The sequence below is a fragment of the Panthera onca genome, chromosome E2, assembly GCF_046562875.1.
Source record: "Panthera onca isolate mPanOnc1 chromosome E2, mPanOnc1 haplotype 2, whole genome shotgun sequence".
NCBI classification, from domain to species: domain Eukaryota; kingdom Metazoa; phylum Chordata; class Mammalia; order Carnivora; family Felidae; genus Panthera; species Panthera onca.
The window spans coordinates 43,700,150-43,721,014 of record NC_138353.1 but is presented as its reverse complement, the minus strand read 5'-3'; the positions used below and the strand labels follow the sequence as shown (position 1 = coordinate 43,721,014).

The following is a 20,865-nucleotide window of genomic DNA, read 5'->3' as shown; positions in this document are numbered from 1 at the left end:
GTGAGGGGGGTGGGTTTCGTACATATTTCCAATAGGTTGTAAACCTATTAATTAGATAGCACAGATTTTATTTGGTATTTCTGAAAATGAATCATCTCCCTTACTTCTCATAAAAAAGACCCATGGGGCGCCTGGGTGGCGCAGTCGGTTAAGCGTCCGACTTCAGCCAGGTCACGATCTCGCGGTCTGTGAGTTCGAGCCCCGCGTCAGGCTCTGGGCTGATGGCTCAGAGCCTGGAGCCTGTTTCCGATTCTGTGTCTCCCTCTCTCTCTGTCCCTCCCCCGTTCATGCTCTGTCTCTCTCTGTCCCAAAAAATAAAAAATAAACGTTGAAAAAAAAAAAAAAAAAAAAAAAAAAGACCCAGAATAGTCAACACAATAATGAAGAAGAACAAGGTTGGAGGACTGATACTACCCAACTTCAAGACTTAATGTTAACCTACAGTAATCAAGACAGTGTGATATTAGCAAAAGCATAGACAAGTAGATCAATAGAACAGAATGGAGTGCCCAGAAATAGACCAACATATAGTCAATTGATCTTTGAAAAGGAGCAAAGGTGTTGTGTTTCAACGGAGAACAGTCTTTTCAACAAATGGTGCTGGGACAATTGGACATCCACATGCAAAAAAAGAAAGAAAGGAAGGAAGGAAGGAAGGAAGGAAGGAAGGAAGGAAGGAAGAAACAAACAAAAAGAAATAAACACAGACCTTACACCCTTCACAAAAATTAACTCAAAATGCATCATAGACCTAAGAGTAAAATGTAAAACTATAAATCCTTTGTAGAAGATCACATAGGAGGAAATCTGGATGCCCTTGAGTTTGGCAATGACTTCTCTCTCTAAGTAAACTCTACCCCTAAGATGGGGCTCGAACCCACAACCCCAAGATCAAGAGTCACATGCTCCACCAACTGAGCCAGCCAGGCACCCCAGTAATGACCATTTACATACAATAGCAAAGGCATAATCCATGAAAGAAAGAATTGATAAGCTAGACTTCATTAAAATTAAAAACGTCTGCTCTGTGAAAGTCCCCTTGAAGAAAAGAAAAAGTCACAGACTGCATTTGCAAAAGACATACCTGATAAAGAACTATTCAAGAAAACAAACAACCCAATTAAGAAATGGGCAAAGGGGCGCCTGGGTGGCTCAGTTGGTTAAGCAACTGACTTCGGCTCAGGTCATCATCTCGCGGTTTGTCCTAGGTTTGGGCCCCATGTCAGGCTCTGTGCTGACAGCTCAGAGCCTGGAGCCTGCTTCAGATTCTGTGTCTCTCTCTCTCTCTCTCTGTTCCTCTCCTGCTCGTTCTCTGTCTCTCTCTGTCTCTCAAAAATAAATAAAGGCTAAAAAAAAAAAAAAAAAAGAAAGAAATGGGCAAAAAACTTGGGAAGATATACAGCTGGAAAATAAGCATTTGAAAAGATGCTTCACATCCAGTCTTCAGGGAAATGCAAATTAAAAAAACTTTTTTAATCCTTATTTATTTTTGAGAGAGAGAGAGAAAGAGCATGAAAAGGGGCAGAGAGAGAAGGAGACATAGAATCCGAAACAGGCTCCAGGCTCTGAGCTGGCCGCACAGAGCCCAACACGGGGCTTGAACTCACGAGCCAAGCTGTGAGTTCATGCCCTGAGCTGAAGTCAGGTGCTCGACCTACTGAGCCACAGAAGTGCCCCAGGGAAACACAAATTAAAACCACGAGATAACACTACACACCTAGTAGAATAAGCCAGCAGGCAGAACACTGATAACACCAAATGCAGACAGGGATGTGGAGCAACAGAAGTCTCATTCACTGAGGGTGGAACCCTCACTGCAAGGGAGTATGGGAAGTGTAGGGTTTAGCTTTCCTACATCTCCAGCTAGAAGAGGGTGGAATGAATGAGTTTGAGAGAGCCAATCTACTACACCCTCCACAAAGAGATGGCACCATATTACACTCCCAACAACACAGAATTTAACAACTCTTCGAGCTTTACCAATCTAGCACATGGAAACCTAGTACCTTCTTGTTTTAACTGGCCTTTCTTTTATTATGGGAGAGGTTGAGCATCCTCTCTTATAGACCACCACAATGTGCATCTCTGTGAATAGCATTCAGTGTGAATGCTGCCCCCTGGAGTTGTATAATATGGTGACCCTGTAATACGGTTACGTACCATTTGAATTTCCTTTTGTGAGTTCTTTATGTACTTTGCTCACATGCTGGCTTTCTTTTTTCATGATATATTTAACTGGAAATACATGGGGCCTGAGAATATGGTATCTCCAGTAGCACACTTTTCTAAACCTAAACCTTACCTAGTGTGATGTTTAACTTTTTTTTAAGTTTATTTTTATTTATTTTGAGAGACAGAGAGCATGCACGAGCAGGGGAGGGGCAGAGAGAGAGGGAGGGAGAGAATCCCAAGCAGGCTACTCACTCTCAGCGCAGAGCCCGACTCGGGGTTTGATCCCATGAACCTCGAGATCCTGACCTGAGCCAAGATCGAGTCAAACGCTCAACTTGACTGAGCCACCCAGGCGCCCTGGTGGTTAATTTTGTGTCAGCTTGACTTGGCTAAGGGATGCCTGCATAACTGGTTAAATATTACTTCTAAATATGTCTCTGAGGGTGTTTCTAGAAAAGATTAGCATTTGGGTCAGTAGACTGAGTAAAGAAGACTGTCCTCATCAATGCTGGTGGACATCATCACATTCACTGAGGGCCTGAATAGAACACAACGGCAGAGAGAGGGTGGCTTTGCTTTCTTTTTGAGCTGGAGACATCCATCATCTCCTGCCGTCAGATATTTGTGCTCCTGGTTCTCCGTCCCCTGGACTCAAACCGGGACTTACATCATTGCCCCTCCCCCACTTCTAAGGACTTCAGGTTTGAACGAGAACCACATCACCAGCTTTCCTGGGCTCCAGCTTGAGGACAGCAGACTGTGAGACTTCTCAGCCTCCACAAATGCATGAGCCAATCCCTCATCATAAATCTTGTTCTCTCTCTATACGTCTATCCTATCGGTTATGTTTCTCTAGAGAACTCTAACTAATATACCCGGTGACCCAACCTTTTTTTCTCCCTTTGGGTCATCTCCCTCCCAAGGGATGGTCCCAGGGAGGGGTAGGGAGGAACAGCCTCAACTCAGAATGCCACAAGAATTTCAAGGTCTGGAACACTAGACCTTTGAGATTAAATTGTCATCAAAATGCTTCTCCAACACCAGTGCACAAAATTCTAGTTTGCCTCCTGCCTGCCACAGATTTAATTATGAATCATGCTGGATGGACGGAAGAGGACACAGTGTGCCCAGTGAGCTGGGCGGCCATTCCTGTCTGCCAGGCTTGTGTTCTTGTGGTTTATAATGTCTTCGAGGGTGAATAAGAACCTCGCGTTCATGCCAGGCCCTTAGGTCTTTGCTGATGACCTATAGAGCCTGGAAGCCTGAGATCTCAAATTCAACAGCAGGCCTTTTAAGCCTGGTCAATCAATCAGGCCACATAGAGGCACAGAAAGCAGAATCTGCTGATACAGAAGGACCCAAGAACCCAGAGGAACATACCACTTGCCTGGAAGTGTGGGGCTGAATGTTTTTTTTTCTTGAAAATGCCCAGTTTCCAGGGGGCTTCAGGTGCTCAGTGGCAGGGCCAGCTAGTAAGAAGTATACTTAGGGACTTTCCTCTAATTCCTGATGTGATGCACCGAATTCCATCATTAGATATTCATTCCTTTGGCTTAAACCTTCCCCTGATAACTCAGTACTCCCTCCTGACTTACTGATTATTTCCCATTTGGTCAGGCTCAAAGTATCCCAGTCATTTTTAATCCCTTCCTCTTTTCTTCCCCTCCTCCCCTCCCTCATCTAATCATGAAGACTCCTTGATTATTCCTTCAAAGTATCTCTGGGGAAAGCCTACTGTAGTGGTAAGAATACTGGTTGTGTGGCCTTGAGCAAGGGATTAAAACTCTCTCTGAGCCTTAGTTTCTTCACCTGTAAAGTGAAGCTAACAACATCCTCCCTCAGAGGGTTTTCTGTAAAAATGAAAAATATATGGTCTTATTTTAAAAAACACCCACACCATTTCCTCCGAAGCCTCTTTGGCTGATTATTGTCAAGCTTAGAGATTTATAAGATGCTTTGTACATATTATATTTTAAAATACACACACAAATAGTACATGGTTTTATAAAAATGAGATCATATTCCATACTTTGAAAAAAGCAATGTGGCCCAAGCTGGTCCTTTCCTTTCTGTTTCCTCCTCCACGACCCTAATTTAGGTCCTCATTCATTTCTGTAACAGCTTCTTAACTTCTTAACCAGCCCCCGTGCCCCCACCCCCACCTGCAGTTTTCCCCTCTCCAAAACATCCTCCTCTTCACTGCTGCTGCTCAGTAATTTTTCTAAAACTCTCTTCTGATTATGACCTCCTGATGCTCAAAAATCTTCTATGGCTCCCATCACCTTTGAGTATTACGTCCCAACCCCTGGTAATGAAGGCTCTCCTAAAGTGGCCCCAACCTAGTCCAGTTCAACAGGCATTTCCTGAATGCCCACTGTGTGCCAGCCTCAGGCGTGGCTCAGGGATAGATTCAGCAAGAATAAGATGTTGTCTCCTCCACCATCTAGTGGGGAGTCAGATAGATGAACAGACATTTTCTAGAATACATGGTAAACAGTAGGATAAAGGTACTCCCAGGGAGCTACAGGATCTTCAGGAAGCATCTACCTTTCTGGTCATGTCCTCATCCCCTATTATGCAAATCCTCCCTATTCTGTATCTCAAACATATCATGGCAACTCTATCTTTACCCCCAGGTGGGTAGGGCCTGGTGACTCAGATAACACCTGCTGCACATTATTCCATTCATTTGTTGGGCCACTGTCAAGACTTCACATTCTTCAAGGGCATCAACAGTAGAATGGATAAATCAATTGATACAGTCACTCAGTGGAATACTGCACAGCAGTGAGATGAATGGGCTCCAGTAACGTGCAGTAACACAGATGAATCTCACAGACACAACATTGAGTGAAAGAATCCAGACAAAGGAGGGTACATAGCATTATGATTCCATTTACATAAATCCACGTATAGGCAAAATTAATCTGTGGTGTTAGAAGTCAAGACACCAAAGTTTCATGAAACAATGCTCACTCTTACTGTGTGTGATGTGTTCTATTGTTTCTTTTTGGCTCTATTTCTTTCTTTCCTTTTTAAGTGCTAGTCATCACTCATTTAATTGGCCCCATAAAGGATCAAAACCCACAGTTTGAAAAACACACTACTCTAGAGGTGCCTGGGTGGCTCAGTTGGTTAAGTGACTGACTCTTGATTTCAGCTCAGGTTATGATCTCACGGTTCATGAGATCGAGCCCCACATTGGGCTCTGTGCTGACAGCACAGAGCCTGCTTAGGATTCTCTCTCTCCCTCTCTCTCTGTCCCTCCCCTGCTTGTGCTCTCTCTCTCAAAATTAATAAACATTAAAAATAAATAAAAAGAAAGTGAGTGAACTAAGTAGTCCTCCTTCAACCCCACTTTTTCCTTGAGCTCCTACTTCATAGCATGCTTACCCTTCCCAAAAGAGCTTCTGCCCACACTGCTGTCCCTCTCTCCTCCTTCCTTCCTCACTCTGCACTGGCTAACTTTGACTTATCTGTTGCACTGAACCCACTCTAGCAGCCAACAACTTCCATGTCGCCAATCAAGAGGTCACTTTTCTGCTAGCTCTGACTTTGCTTCTCACTGGCATTAACCTCTCTTGGCATCTGTGATGGTTAATTTTATGAGTCAACTTGGCTAGTGTAATAGTGCCCAGATTTGGCCTAACATTATTCTGGATGTTTCTGTGAGGGTGTTTTTGGATGAGCTTTACATTTAAATCAGTGGACTTTGAGTAAAGCAGATTGCTCTCTATAATTGGGTGGTCCACATCCCATCAGTTGAAGGCCTGAGCAAAACAAATGGCTGACCTCTCTTGAGCAAGAGGGAATTCTGCCATCAGACTGCCTTTGGGTTTCATCTGCAACACTGGCTCTTCCTGGTTTGCCAGCAGACTGCCTTTGGACTTGAACTGCAAATCTTTCCTGTGTCTCCAGTCAACTGGTTCCCCCAGCAGATTTTTGACTCCCCAAGTCTTTGTTATTGTGTGAGCCAAATCCTTAAGAAATCTCTTTCTACATATATTCACATTCTGTTGGCTCAATTTCTCTGGAGAGCCTTGACTAATACGGTATCTAACTCTGCACCCCCTGGTCTGCTCCTTATTCACTGGCCTGTGGGAAGATTTTTATTCATTTAATAAATATAAATAAGGTTTAATACATACACAATATTTATAAATTGAATTATCATTGTCATTCCTCTTTAAAGAGCCCGTTTCCCCAAAGTACTACCCCCTGGCTCAGTGGGGAAGCGCCTCCATCAGCAGGTTTCTGAATGCCCATCTTCTGCCCCCAGTAGGTTCATAAGGTAGCTTTCTGGATTCTACTTTCTAGATCTTATTAATTGACTGGATGCCTGCCATTCCCAGCTGTGAGATCCTGAGCAAATCATTTACCTCTCTGCCTCAGTCCCCTCATTTATAGAATGGGAAAAATAGACGAACCTACCCCATAAGGTTGTGGTGAGGATTAAATTAAAATGCTCAGCATGCAGTAAGCATTAAGTAGATGCTTACTAAGTGTGGTCTTTCATCTGGAACATTGGGGCCATCCCAACTGCCTCCTACCTTGTCTCCTCTCTAAAGGGCTGTATTGGTTAGCTATTACTGCATAATAAGCCATCCCAAAACTCGATGGCCTGAAACAATTCCTTGTGACTCTGTGGGCCAGCTGGGCAGTTCTGCTGATCTGAGTGGACTTGCCTCATCTCTACTGGGCCCATTCATGTATCTACAGTCAGCCAGCAAGCAGCCTGCCAGTGGCTGGTGGGTCTAGGATGGCCTCTTTCACATGTCTGGCATTTGGCTGGGCAGCAAGAGTGACTGGGTCATGATCAGCACTCTAGCCTTCCTTGTTTTCATGGAAGAGGCAATGTGCCAAGAGAAAGAGCAGCAGCATGCAAGGTTTCTTGGGGCCCAGATGTGGTACCATTACTACCATTGCATTCTAATGCTGGTCTAGATCCAAGGGCTGCAGAAATAGACACTACCTTTTAGAGGGAGGAGGTACAAAGTCATATTATACAGGGTAAGGACACGGAGAAAGGTCAGGATGGCCAGTGTTGATATCAAACTACCACCAGAACATTGATGCTGGTGTGGGGAGTTCAGAATATCCATGCCACTTGAGGTAGCAGGGGCATCACCTCCTAGTTTTGAAGCCAGATCAAACTGGATTTAAACACCAGCTCCATCAGCTACCTTGGGAAGTCTTTGGGTGATTTACTCGACCTCCCCCAGCCTCGGTTTCCTCATAGGTTGTTGTGAGGATTACACAAGGTTATTCAGGGAAGGGGCAGAGCACACGCAGCCCATCCTGGGCTGTGCCAAATCCTCCCTCTGCTTCCCACAGCTGAGGAGATGGAAACCAGGCTAAGCAGGACTGTGATTTCAGATGGGGAACTATGAAATGGCAATTACAGAGTAAGAGCTTAATTACAGTTCTCTGGGGGGGAAAGCGAGGAATGCAGTCTGGTTGGTAGAGGGAAGGGGACTGGTGGGGGGGGGGGGTGTTAGTGGAGGGGAGAGAGAAAGGGAGGCCTGAAAATGGAAAAACTGAGCCATTGAAAAGGCATCTCCCCTCATCCTCTAAAAAAATATTAATGATATTTTTATGTCACCTTTTGTTGCTCTGATTACAAAATTACTCCAGGGTACTTGGCTGGTTCAGTTGGTTGGGCCTCTGACTTCGGCTTGGGTCCTTTGAGTCCCATATCAGGCTTGCTGCTGTCAGGGCACAGCTTGCTTCAGATCCTCTGTCCCCCTCTCTCTCTGCCCTCCCCATCCCCAAAATAAATATTTAAAAATTAAAAAATAAAATTGGGGCACCTGGGTGGCTCAGTCAGTTAAGCATCTGACTTCGGCTCAGGTCACGATCTCATAGTTCATGCGTTCAAGCCTCACGTCAGGCTCTGAGCTGTCAGCACAGCTGAGGAGCCTGCCTCAGATTCTGTGTCTTCCTCTCTCTCTGCCTCTTCCCTGCTTATACTCTGTCTCCTTCTCTCTCAAAAATAAATAAACATTTTTAAAATTTTTACATAAAATACAAACAAAACAAAAAAAATTACTGTGTGATCGCTTTATGCAGTTTAAAAAATACATACACTGAGGGAGTTTTGCTAAGTCATATAAGTCAGAGAATGACAAATTCTGTATGATCTCACTTATAGGAGAAATCTAAAAAAAACCAAAAAAACAAAATCCAATTCACAGACACAGAGGAAAAACAGGTGGTTGCCAGAGGTGGGTGGGCAAAATGGGTGAAGGTACAAAGTTTCAGTTAGAAGGTAAGTCAGTCTTGGGGCTGTAATGCACTGTATGTATGATGACTATAGTTAATACCATAATGTATATTTGAAAGTTGCTAAGGGAGTAGATCTTAAAAGTTCTCATCACAAGAAAAAAAAATTGTAACTATGTGTCATGATGGATGTCAGGTGGACTTATTTTGGTGATCCTTTCACAGTATATACAAATATTGAATCATTATGTTGTACACCTGAAACAAATACAATGTTATACGTCAATTATATCTCAATTAAGAAGTACAGAAACTATTTTACCCATAACCCCACCAATCATAGTGGCTGATATTTACATGCATCTCAATACAAGAGCCCCCACTCACAAATGCTTTATACTCCAGTGACTCATGTGACTACCCCACACTGCTATCCCTATTGCACAGGGGAGGGGCAGAAACAGGGGCACAGAGAATGTAAGTAACTCACCCAGGGTGTCACATCTAGTAAACAGCAGAGTGAATTCAATCCAAGCCACCTAGTGCCAGAGGCCTTGTGTGTCACCACTGGGTCACCGTACCACCTGGACACAGCCGACGCCTGGTATATCTCCCTCCATCGTCTTTCACTTTCAGGGAAGTGTACCACTATTTCATTACTTCTGAAAGGCTATGTGAAAAAACTTATCTTTCTCCAATTTTATTTTTGTTAGTACTATTCCCAGGAGAGTATTAGTTTATGTGCTTTTCTCCTTCCTGCCTTTTTTGGTAATTTATAATTTTGATACAATTTCCAACTTATATAAAAGTTGCAAGACTAGTGCAATAAACTCCCAGAAACTTTTATATTAACCAGTTGTTTACCATCTGCCTTATCATTTTCTCTCTCCATATAAATATATATAGGGGTGTGTGCATTTTTGTGAACAATCTGGGATTAAATTGAAGACATCAGGGCCTTTAACCCCTAAATACTTCAGTGTGTATTTCCTAAGAGATTTCCATCCATAACCACAGACCAATTGGCAAACTCAGGGAATTTAATATTGCAACAGTACTATTATTAACAGTACTGATCTACAGTCCATATTTAAACTAATCAATCAGGGGTGTGTGTGTGTGTGTGTGTGTGTGTGTGTGTGTGTGTATAATTCTTTCCCAATCTACTATCTACACTGGGATCTTTCTTTGCATGTAATTGTCATATTATTTTAGCCTCCTTTAAAAGGGAATAGTGTCTCAGCCTTTGTCTTTTTTGATCTTGACATTTTTTTATGATACAGCCCAGTTACTTTACAAAATGTCCCTCAATTTAGGTTCCTTCCTGTCTTTTTTCTACGCAAATATATACATCCATATTTTAAAAATTAGTATCACATAGTCGTGCTATGCTTTTAAATTTTTCATTTAAACAGAAAAGTGAACAGATCATAAGTGACACTGAACACATATGTCACCAACACCCAGAGTAAGAGACAAAACATGACCTGCCCCAGAAACACCCTTGTGCCCTCTGTCAGTCCCTGACCACCCGCCAACCCAAAGGTAACCACTAACTTGACTTTTAAAACAGAGATTAGTTTTGCCTAATTTTGGGCTTTATATAAATGGACTTGTACAGTGAGTAATACTATTTTTGAACCTGACTTTTTCACTTAAAAATGTTGTGAACACTTTTCCATATCATTGAAAGTTCTGCCCCAGCATCATATTTAATGATTTCAGAGTATCTCTTCCAAGAAGTACACCATAATTTATCTGGTCAGCGCCCTGTTTTGCAGCCTGTAGCTTATTTTCCATTTTTCCATATTATAACTCATACCGCAGAATCATCCTCCCAAGGAAAAAGCAGCACAGGGTAGTGGCTAAAGCACAGGCCTCAAAGCTGTCCTGCCTGGACATGAATCCTGGATCTAACACTTGCTATGTAACTTCAGGCAAACTGCCTCATGGCTTGGTGCCTCAGTTTCCCTACATGTAAAATGCGGGTGATGATAATGATGATGATGACACCCACGTCCTCTCTTGTTGTAAGGATCTAAATGTATTAATAGAAATATAGTGCTTAAAATAATGCCTGGCACAAAGAAAATGCTCAATAAGTGTTAATCACTATTATCAGTCATTGGGAATATTTTCTAGAAGGAAAAAAAAAAACATATTAAGTTGATCCTAAAAGGCATTCGATTTTTTTCCTTTTATGTACGGTATTTGTTGGTAAAGTCATTGAGTGGGATTTATGTCAGAATATGCTGAAGTGAGAAAGCCCTAGAGTGGAGGGAACAAAACCCTGGGCCTCAGCCTCGCTTGCTAGTTCAGGAGCTGCTGTATGATCTTTGAAAAGTCCTCTGATGTCTCTGAGCTCCTATTTCCTCATATGAAGTAGTGGGACAACTATTGCATATAGTCCAGGGTTAATTAGGCCGGCTTTGGGCTCATGCAAAATTGAGGTTCAATTCTTACTCTGCCACTTATTCTCCTAAAACCCTTGGGTAAGTTATTTAACTTACTTAAACCCGCTCACAAGGCTGCTGTGAGGACATAAAGATGCTCGGGAAAGCCTTGCAGAGGGCCAAGCACATGTAGATTCACTATTGCTGCCTTTTTTTTTTTTTTTTTTAAAGTAGGTTCCAACACCACATCAAGCCCAATGCAGGGCTGAACTCACAACCCTGAGATCAAGACCTGAGCTGAAATCAAGAGTCAGCTGCTTAGCCAACTGAGCCATGCAGGTGCCCCTATTGTTGCTAGTATTAATGTTACCAATCCTAGCCCCAAATTAAAGTAAGAAGAAATTATAAACTTTCAAGTGTTATTATTGACTAAGTTAGAAGCATGAGTTCTTAAATAGGGGGGCTGTTTGGTAAAGTGGCAAGTCAGGGTGAAACAGCAAACAACAGAAGTTCTAAAGTTTGGGGGGAAAGGGATAAATAAGAAGCAAAACAACTTCAAGTTGGGCCAGCCCCATTTCCCAAACTTGCCTGATTATAGGACTCACCTGGGGAGTTTTTAAAACCATAGATTCTGAGCAATAGGTCTGAAGTGGGGCCCCAGAATCTTTATTTTTAACAGATGCTCCAGATAATTCTTGGAATTATCAGTTTTGGAGACATAGGTTCTGAGCAGAGTAGAAAGCATGGACTTGCTCCCTGGGGCCGCTGGGAGGGGTCAGGTAACTACATGGAAATCATCGTGTACCCAGCACCTACTAGGGGCCACGTACCAAGCTCAGTATGTTCCTACAATGTTAATCGTTACAACAGATCTAAGAGACAGAGATTATTGTCCCAGTTTTACAGACAGCAGCCTAAGGATCAGAGTTGAATGGCTTGCCTGGGGTCATAGATAGCAAGATATCCTGGTGTCTCTGATTTCAAAAGTCTTAAGAACTACTCTAAACTGACTGACCAGAACACTCAGCTCTGCCCATTAGGATAGATCATTCGCTATGCAAGTGAGTATCACTGTATCTACTACTTTACACTTTTCAGAGCGCTTTAAGAATATTCTTTTTAATGTTTATTTATTTTTGAGAGACAAAGAGAGACAGAGCCTGAGTGGGGGAAGGGCAGAGAGAGAGGGAGACACAGAATCCAAAGTAGGCTCCAGGCTCTGAGCTGTCCGCACAGAGCCTGACGTGGGGCTGGAACCCATGAACCGTGAGATCATGACCTGAGCCAAAGTTGGATGTTCAACTGAATGAGCCACCCAGACTCCCCTCATAGCACCTTTTTTTTTAAAGTTTGTATGTTTGTTTATTTATTTATTTATTTATTTATTTATTTATTTATTTATTTTGAGACAGTGTGTGCAAGTGCTGGAGGGAGGGGCAGAGAGAGAGAGAATCTCAAGGAGGCTCCATCAGAGCCTGACGTGGGGCTTGAATCTACAAACCTGTGGATCGTGACCTGAGCCAAAACCAAGAGTTGGATGATTGACCGACTAAGACACCCAGGGGCCCCCAGAGCACTTTTACAAAACAGCCTTATTAAGGTATAATTTACATATAAAATTCATCCAGGTTAAGCATGCAGTTCTCTGGGGTTTTTTTATGAAAATTTTTTTTAAAGTTTATGTATTGAGAGAGAGAGAGAGAGCATGAGAAGGGGAGTGGCAGAGAGAGAGGGAGAGATAATCCCAAGCAGGCTCCACACTGTCAGCACAGAGCCCCATGAGGGACTGGATCCCACGAACCATGAGATCATGACCTGAGCTGAAACCTCGAGTAGGAGGTTTAACTGACAGAGCCCCCCAGGCACCCCAATTCACTGGTTTTTAAGTCTATTTACCGAGTTGGGTAACTATTACCACAACCAACTTTAGAACATTTCTATCACCCCAAACAGAAACCTCGTGTCCATTTGCAGCCAGTCCCATCCCCTCCCCAGCCCCTTGGCAACCACTAATCTATTTTCTGTCTCCACGGATTTGCCTATTCTGGACATTTCTTATTATTTTTTTTTAATATATGAAATTTATTGTCAAATTGGTTTCCATACAACACCCAGTGCTCATCCCAAAAGGTGCCCTCCTCAATACCCATCACCCACCCTCCCTTCCCTCCCACCCCCCATCAACCCTCAGTTTGTTCTCAGTTTTTAACAGTCTCTTATACTTTGGCTCTCTCCCACTCTAACCTCTTTTTTTTTTTTTTTTCCTTCCCCTCCCCCATGGCTTTCTGTTACGTTTCTCAGGATCCACATAAGAGTGAAAACACATGGTATCTGTCTTTCTCTGTATGGCTTATTTCACTTAGCATCACACTCTCCAGTTCCATCCACATTGCTACAAACGGCCATATTTCATTCTTTCTCATTGCCACGTAGTATTCCATTGTGTATATAAACCACAATTTCTTTATCCATTCATCAGTTGATGGACATTTAGGCTCTTTCCATAATTTGGCTATTGTTGAGAGTGCTGCTATAAACATTGGGGTACAAGTGCCCCTATGCATTAGTACTCCTGTATCCCTTGGATAAATTCCTAGCAGTGCTATTGCTGGGTCATAGGGTAGGTCTATTTGGACATTTCTTATAAATGCAGTCACATAATATGTGGCCTTTTTGTGTCTGGCTTCTTCCCTTTAACATAATGTTTTCAGGTTTGTCTCTGTTGTAGCACATGTCTGTTGCAATACTTCATTACTTTCTATGGCTGAATAATACTCCAATGTACGGATGTGCCACATTTTATTTGTCTTTATCAGTCGATGGATATTTGGGTTCTTTCTAATCCTTGGCCATTCTGAATAATGCTGCTGTGAATGTTTGTGTACAAGTTTTTGTGTGGACACACATGTTCATTTCTCTTGAACACATACCTAGCAATGCAATTGCTGGGCCATATGGTGACTCTACATTTAATCATGTGAGGAACCACCAGAATGTTTTCCCAAGTGGCTGTGCCATTTTGCCTTTCCACCGGCAGTGTAGGAGGGTTCCTTTCAGAACATTTTTATAGGTACAAACTTGGTTAATCTCCACAACAACCCCAGAGATAGGTATCCTTACTTGTATCTTCCTGATGAAGACAATGAGAGGCAGAGAGGGGACATGACTTCTCAGAAGACACCAGCTATGAGGCCTGGGCTCCAACTCCAGGACTCCCTTCTTTCCTTCAAGAAGCCTGTTTTGGGGGGCCAATTCAGTGGGTTCTGGGTCTTTAAGATGTGATGGATGATGGGCAGAGAGAAGGAATCTGTGGTGCAAAGCCTTGGAATGGAGAGGGAAGCTTCCAGTTTTCAGGATGGAGCGATCAAAGCCACTTCTGTTTGTGTTTTAATAGGCGACAGCTGGAGCCAGGTTCTGACTAATTAATGATGATCAAAGTGCTCTGACAAGATGGAGTGCTCTGCAAACGCCAGCCATGAATTATTCACAGCCGGTCTTCCTAGCTGGAGGGAAGGAGGCTGCCCAGGAGTAGAAGAACAAGAGGCCCTTACTCCTTCCTTATTTTGCAAGAGCCTGAGCCTTCCCACATGACTCAGTTTCTCAGTCCAGAAAATGGGTCCAGCTGTGAACTCTCATTCCTTTATGCTCCAAGCCAGGACCTGACAGAGAGGGGCTGGTGACCTGAGTCCTGTTCCCATCAAGGCAGCACACACTCAAGCTGCCTCCACCAAACAATAAATAATTAATAATAATAACACCAACATATAGTTCAGGGGGTGGCAAACATTTTCTGTAAAAGGCCAGTTGGTAGTGCACCTGGGTTGAGCATCTGACTCTTGATTTCAGCTCATGATCCCAGGGTCATGGAATTGAGCCCAGTGTTAGGCTCCATGCTGGGTGTGGAGCCTACTTGAGATTCTCTCTCCCCTTCTCTTTCTACACCTCTCCCTTACTCACAATCTCTCTTTCAAAAGAAAGAAAGAAAGAAAGAAAGAAAGAAAGAAAGAAAGAAAGAAAGAAAGAAAGAAAAGAAAGAAAAAAAAGAAAGGGAGAGAAAGATCAGAAGGTAAATATCTTAGGCTTTGCAGGCCGGTCACACAACTCAACTCTACCACTATAGCTTGAAAGCATCACAAACAATACATAGCGAATGATGTAACGGTCCAGTGAAACTTTAGTAGTGGCCACTGAAAGTTGACTTCTATGTGATTTTCACATGTTACAAAATATCATTCTCTATTTTATTTTTCTCAACCTTTTAAAAACATAAAAACCACTCAGCATCTAGACTGTATGAAAACAGGCGTCGCCGCAAAGTGTGAAACATAGGGGTGCCTGGGTGGCTCAGTTGGTTAAGGGTCTGACTCTTGATCTCAGCTCAGGTCTTGATTTCAGGGTTGTGAGTTCGAGCCCTGCTTTGGGCTCCATGCTGGGTGTGCAGCCTACTTTAAAAAAAAAGTGTGGAATATAATTACTCTTTGATCCAGTGATTCCATTCCTGTCTCCAAAGGAAATGAAAACATACGTCCATATCAAATGTGTCCATCCAAGTATATCCGCACTATTCGTGATAGCCAAAAAGTAGAAGGAAAAAAAATATGTGGTCTATCAGCTAATGAACAGAGAAACAAAATATACAATGAAATATTGCTCAGCTGTAAAAGGGAAAGGGTTTTATATATGCTACAACATGGACGAGGCTTAAAAACATGCTGGCTAAATGAAGAGCAGTGTGTGACTGCACGGACAGGAAATGTCTGACTAATTAATGATGATCAGATTAATTAATGATACAGACAGAAAGCACAGGAGTTGTTGCTTGGGGCTGAGAGGGAGAGGGGTCTGGGGGTGATGGCTGAAGGGTACGGTGTTTCCTTTGGGGTGAGAAAATGTTCTAAAATTGATTGTGGTGATGGTAGCACAACTCTGTGAATGTACCAAGATCCACTGAAGTATACACCCTAAATGGGTGAATGTGTGGTAAGTTAGATCTCAATAAAGCTGTGAAAAAGGAAGGACAAGAGGTGCAGTGTAGTTTGCGGACCCCTGACACAGCGCATACTTGTTTAGCTTTTCATGAAGCACCTTTCCTCATGCTGTCACAAACAGCCAGGCATTCACACCTTCAACCTTGAAGAAAGCCAAGGCTCAAGAAGGGACCGACTTGCTCTAGGACACAGGTTACCAATGGTGAGGTGTGAGCACAACTCAGGTCTTTAGACTCCCTCTCCAGTGCTCACTGCAGCGCAGACCTTCCCAGAGTTACAGAGTCTAGGTAGTCACTCCTCAAAGCCCCAGAGGGGAGATGAGAGGCAGACCCCTCCCTAGACCTGTCTGTCCCAGTGGCTGGCTCCTCTGCCACTCCCCTTCACTTTCCTTCCCAGCACTACTAAGCAAGGCTTTCCCTCCTTATGCCTCACTCAGGGGGCTGGGAAGGGATTGGGGGAGAAAGAAAGAGCAGGCTTCTTCAGAAATTCAGTCCATAGGACATAGCTGGAAAATGGCTCAGGAGGGAGGAGCAACGGGTCCAAGGTTGTATAGCTGATATCTGACCTTTGATTTCCTTGATCTGAATGAAATGGGAGGGTTTGGGGCTGGGGTAGGATCCGAGGCAAGCAAAGCTCCATCCTATTCCTGATTCTTTGCCCCATGCTGTTTACCCCAGCATCTCCTGAAGTTGCCATTTCCAAAGGCATCAACACCTACAAGGGAGCTAGGGTGGAGAATCCTCCTAAAAAAATTAGTTGTAGAAAAATCAGGAAATAAAGATAAAGTAAATAAGGATCACCTTGGTCTGTCTCACTTCCCAGGAGTAACTATTCCTTGGGGGTATTTTGTGGTGGCTCTGGGGCCAGTGTCTGGGTTCAAATCCTGGATTCATCACTTACCATCTGTGTGACCTTGAGCAGCTCATTTCACCCCTCTTGGCCTCAGTTTCTTCACCTGTAAAATGGGAATAACAACAGGAGCACCTGGGTGGCTCAGTTGGTTAGGTGTCCGACTTTGGCTCAGGTCATGATCTCACAGTTTGTGGGTTTGAGCCCCATGTTGGGCTCTGTGCTGACAGCTCGGAGCCTGGAGCCTGCTTCGGATTCTGTGTCTCCCTCTCTCTCTGCTCCTCCCCCACTCACGCTGTCTCTCTCTGTCTCTCAAAAATAAAATATTTAAAAAAAATTTTTTTAATAAAAATAATGGGAATGACAACAGCGCCTATGCAAAGAGTTGTGTGAGAATTAAGTGATGCTGTAAAGCACTAAAAACAGTGTGTGGCCCTTAGCAGTACATTATTGCATTTTCCCAGCATTTTCTACTCACATACATATTTTCCTTACAAAAATGAGACCATTCTGTATCCACTATTTTATAACATGAATCTCTCCCCCCATCGTAAAGGAATTACTAAAATTTTTCCATTAGCATTAGAAATCCTATAGAATATTTTTCTTGTTTTTTTAATCTTTTTTTAAATGTTTATTTATTTTTGAGAGAGAGAGAGCACAAGTGGAGGAGGGGCAGACAGAGAGAAACAGAGAATCTGAAGCCGACTCCGCACTGACAGCACAGAGCCTGCTGCAGGGCTCCAACTCACAAACTCCGAGATCCTGACCTGAGCCAAAGTTGGACGTTTAACCAAATGAGCCACTCAGGTGCCCCTAGAATATCTTTCTTAAGATAGCATACATAGTGTAGCAAAGGTGGTCATAAGAGGGAAGTATTTAGCAATCCAGGCCTTCCTAAAGAAGGAAGAAAGGTCTCAGATACACAACCTAACCTTACACCTTAAAGAGCTGGAAAAAGAACAGCAAATAAAACCCAAAACGGTAGGACACAGGAAATAAGAAAGATTAAAGCAGAAATCAATGCTATCAAAACCAAAAAAAAACCAGTAGGACAGAATGAAACCAGGAACTGGTTCTTTGAAAGAACTAACAAATTAATAAACCCCCAGACAGTTTGATCAAAAAGAAAAAGGAAAGGACCCAAATAAATAAAATCAAGAATGAAAGAGGACAGATCACAACCAGCACAGCAGAAATAAAAATAATAAAAGAGAATATTATGAGCAATTATATGCCAATAAAATAGGCAATCTGGAAGAAATGGACAAATTCCTAGAAACATATAAACTACCAAAACTGAAACAGGAAGAAACAGAAAATTTGAACAGACCCATAACCAGTAAAGAAATCGAATTAGTAATCAAAAATCTCCCAAAAAACAAGAGTCCAGGGTCGAATGGCTTTCCAGGGGAATTCTTCCTAACATTTAAAGAAGAGTTAACTCCTCTTCTTGAAGCTATTGCAAAAAATAGAAATGGAAGGAAAACTTCCAAATTCTTTCTATGAAGCCAGCATTATCTTGATTCCAAACTAGACAAAGACCCCAATAAAAAGGAGAACTACAGATCAATTTCCCTGATGAACATGGATGCAAAAATCCTCAACATGATACTAGTCAACTGGATCCAACAATATAAAAGAATTATTCACCACAACCAAGTGGGATTTATACCTGGGATGCAGGGCTGGTTCAATATCCGCAAAACAATTAACGTGATTCCTCACATCAATAAAAGAAAGGACAAGAACCATATGGTCCTCTCAATAGATGCAGAGAAAGCATTTGACAAAATACAGTATCGTTTCTTGATAAAAACCCTCAAGAAAGTAGGGATAGAAGGAGTATACCTCAAGATCATAAAAGCCATCTATGAACGACCCAACGCTAATATCATCCTCAATGGGGAAAAACTGAGAGCTTTCCCCCTAAGGTCAGGAACATGACAGGGATGTCCACTCTTGCCACTGTTATTCAACATAGTATTGGAAGTCTTAGCCTCAGCAATCAGACAACACAAAGGAATAAAAGGCATCCAAATCAGCCAGGAGGAAGTCAAACTTTTGCTCTTCACAGATACTCTATATGGAAAACCCAAAAGATTCCACCAAAAAACTGCTAGAACTGATCCACGAATTCAGCAAAGTCACAGGATATAAAATTAATGCACAGAAATTGGATGCATTCCTATACACCAATAATGAAGCAACAAAAAGAGAAATCAAGGAGTCGATTCCAATTACAATTGCACCAAAACCCATAAAATACCCAGGAATAAATCTAAACAAAGAGGTGAAAAATCTATACACTGAAAACCATAGAAAGCTTATGAAAGAAATTGAAGAAGACACACACATAAAAAAAGGAAAAATATTCCATGCTCCTGGATAGGAGGAACAAATACTGTTAAAATGTCAATACTACCCAAAGCAATATACATATTCAATGGAATCCCTATCAAAATAACACCAGCATTCTTCACAGAGCTAGAACAAACACTCCTAAAATTTGTATGGACCAGAAAAGACCCCTAATAGCCAAAGCAATCCTGAAAAAGAAAACCAAAGCTGGAGGCATCACAATCCCGGACTTCAAGCTGTATTACAAAGCTGTAATCATCAAGACAGTATGGTACTGGCACAAAAACACTCAGATTAATGGAACAGAATAGAGAACCCAGAAATGGATCCACAAACGTATGGCCAACTAATCTGTGACAAAGCAGAAAAGAATATCCAATGGAATAAAGACAGTCTCTTCAGCAAATGGTGCTGGGAAAACTGGACAGCAACATGCAGAAAAATGAACCTGGACCACTTTCTTACACCATACACAAAAATAAACTCAAAATGGATGAAAGACCTAAACATAAGACAGGCAGCCATTAAAATCCTAGAGGAGAAAGCAGGCAAAAACCTCTTTGACCTCAGCCACAGCAACTTCTTACTCAATATGTCTCTGGAGGCAAGGGAAATAAAAGCAAAAATTGAACTGTTGGGACCTCATCAAAATAAAAACCTTCTGCACAGTGAAGGAAACAATCAGCAAAACTAAAAGGCAACCGACAGAATGGGAGAAGATATTTGCAAATGACATATCAGATAAGGGTTAGTATCCAAAATCTATAAAGAACTTATCAAACTCAACATCTGAAAAACAAATAATCCAGTGAAGAAAGGGGCAAAAGACACGAATAGACGCTTCTCCAAAGAAGACATCCAGATGGCCAACTGACACATGAAAAAATGCTCAACATCATTCATCATCAGGGAAATACAAATCACAACCACAATGAGATACCACCTCATACCTGTCAGAATGGCTAACATCAACAACTCAGGCAACAACAGATGTTGGCGAAGATGCAAAGAAAGAGGATTTCTTTTGCACCGCTGGTGGGAATGCAAACTGGTGCAGCCACTCTGGAAACAGTATGAAGGCTCTTCAAAAAATTAAAAATAGAACTACCCTACGACCCAGCAATTGCACTACTAGGTATTTATCCAAGGGATGCAGGTGTGCTGTTTCTAAAGGGGACACACACATGTTTATAGCAGTGCTATCAACAATAGCCAAAGTATGGAAACAGCCCAAATGTCCATCGATGGATGAATGGACAAAGAAGATGTGGTATATATATATACAATGGAGTATTACTCGACAATCAAAAAGAATGAAATCTTGCCATTTGCAACTACGTGGATGGGACTGGAGGGTATTATGCTAAGTGAAATTAGTCAGAGAAAGACAAAAATCATATGACTTCACTCATATGAGGACTTTAAGAGGCAAAACAGATGAACACAAGGAAAGGGAAGCAAAAATAATATAAAAACAGGGAGGGGGACAAAACGTAAGAGACTTTTAAATACAGAGAATGAACAGAGCGTTGCTGGAGGGGTTGTAGGAGGGGGGATGGGCTAAATGGGTAATTCCTTAAGGGGCATCAAGGAATCTACTCCTGAAATCATTGTTGCATTATATGCTAACTAACTTGGATGTAAATTTAAGAATTAATGAATTAATTAATTAATTAAAGGTTCCTATCACCTCCTTAAAAAAAAAAAAAAAAAAGATAGCACATGTAGTATTTCATCTCCTAAAGTCAGATATTTAGGAGTGATTTTTTTTTTCCCCCAGCTACCAAACACTTTTCTCCTTGTCTTTCACCAGTTACTGCTTCAGGACAAATTCCTAGGAAATTTTCTGAGTCAAAGTGTGTGCAGGTATTTAAGGCTTT

General features: G+C 42.2%; 1 protein-coding gene across 2 annotated transcripts in view; it reads right to left on the bottom strand.

The window, feature by feature from the left end:
- The window catches only part of CDH3 (cadherin 3), a 113,678-nt gene that overhangs the window by 76,053 nt on the left and 16,760 nt on the right, over positions 1 to 20,865 (bottom strand). Inside the window, exon 2 of one of the 2 annotated variants that reach the window (XM_078438922.2) lies at positions 16,676 to 16,730. The exons of the other annotated variant lie outside the window; for it this stretch is intronic. The gene's annotated coding sequence lies outside the window, so the exon portion shown is untranslated. The remainder of the gene's footprint in view (positions 1 to 16,675; positions 16,731 to 20,865) is intronic. 2 annotated transcript variants of the gene reach the window in all.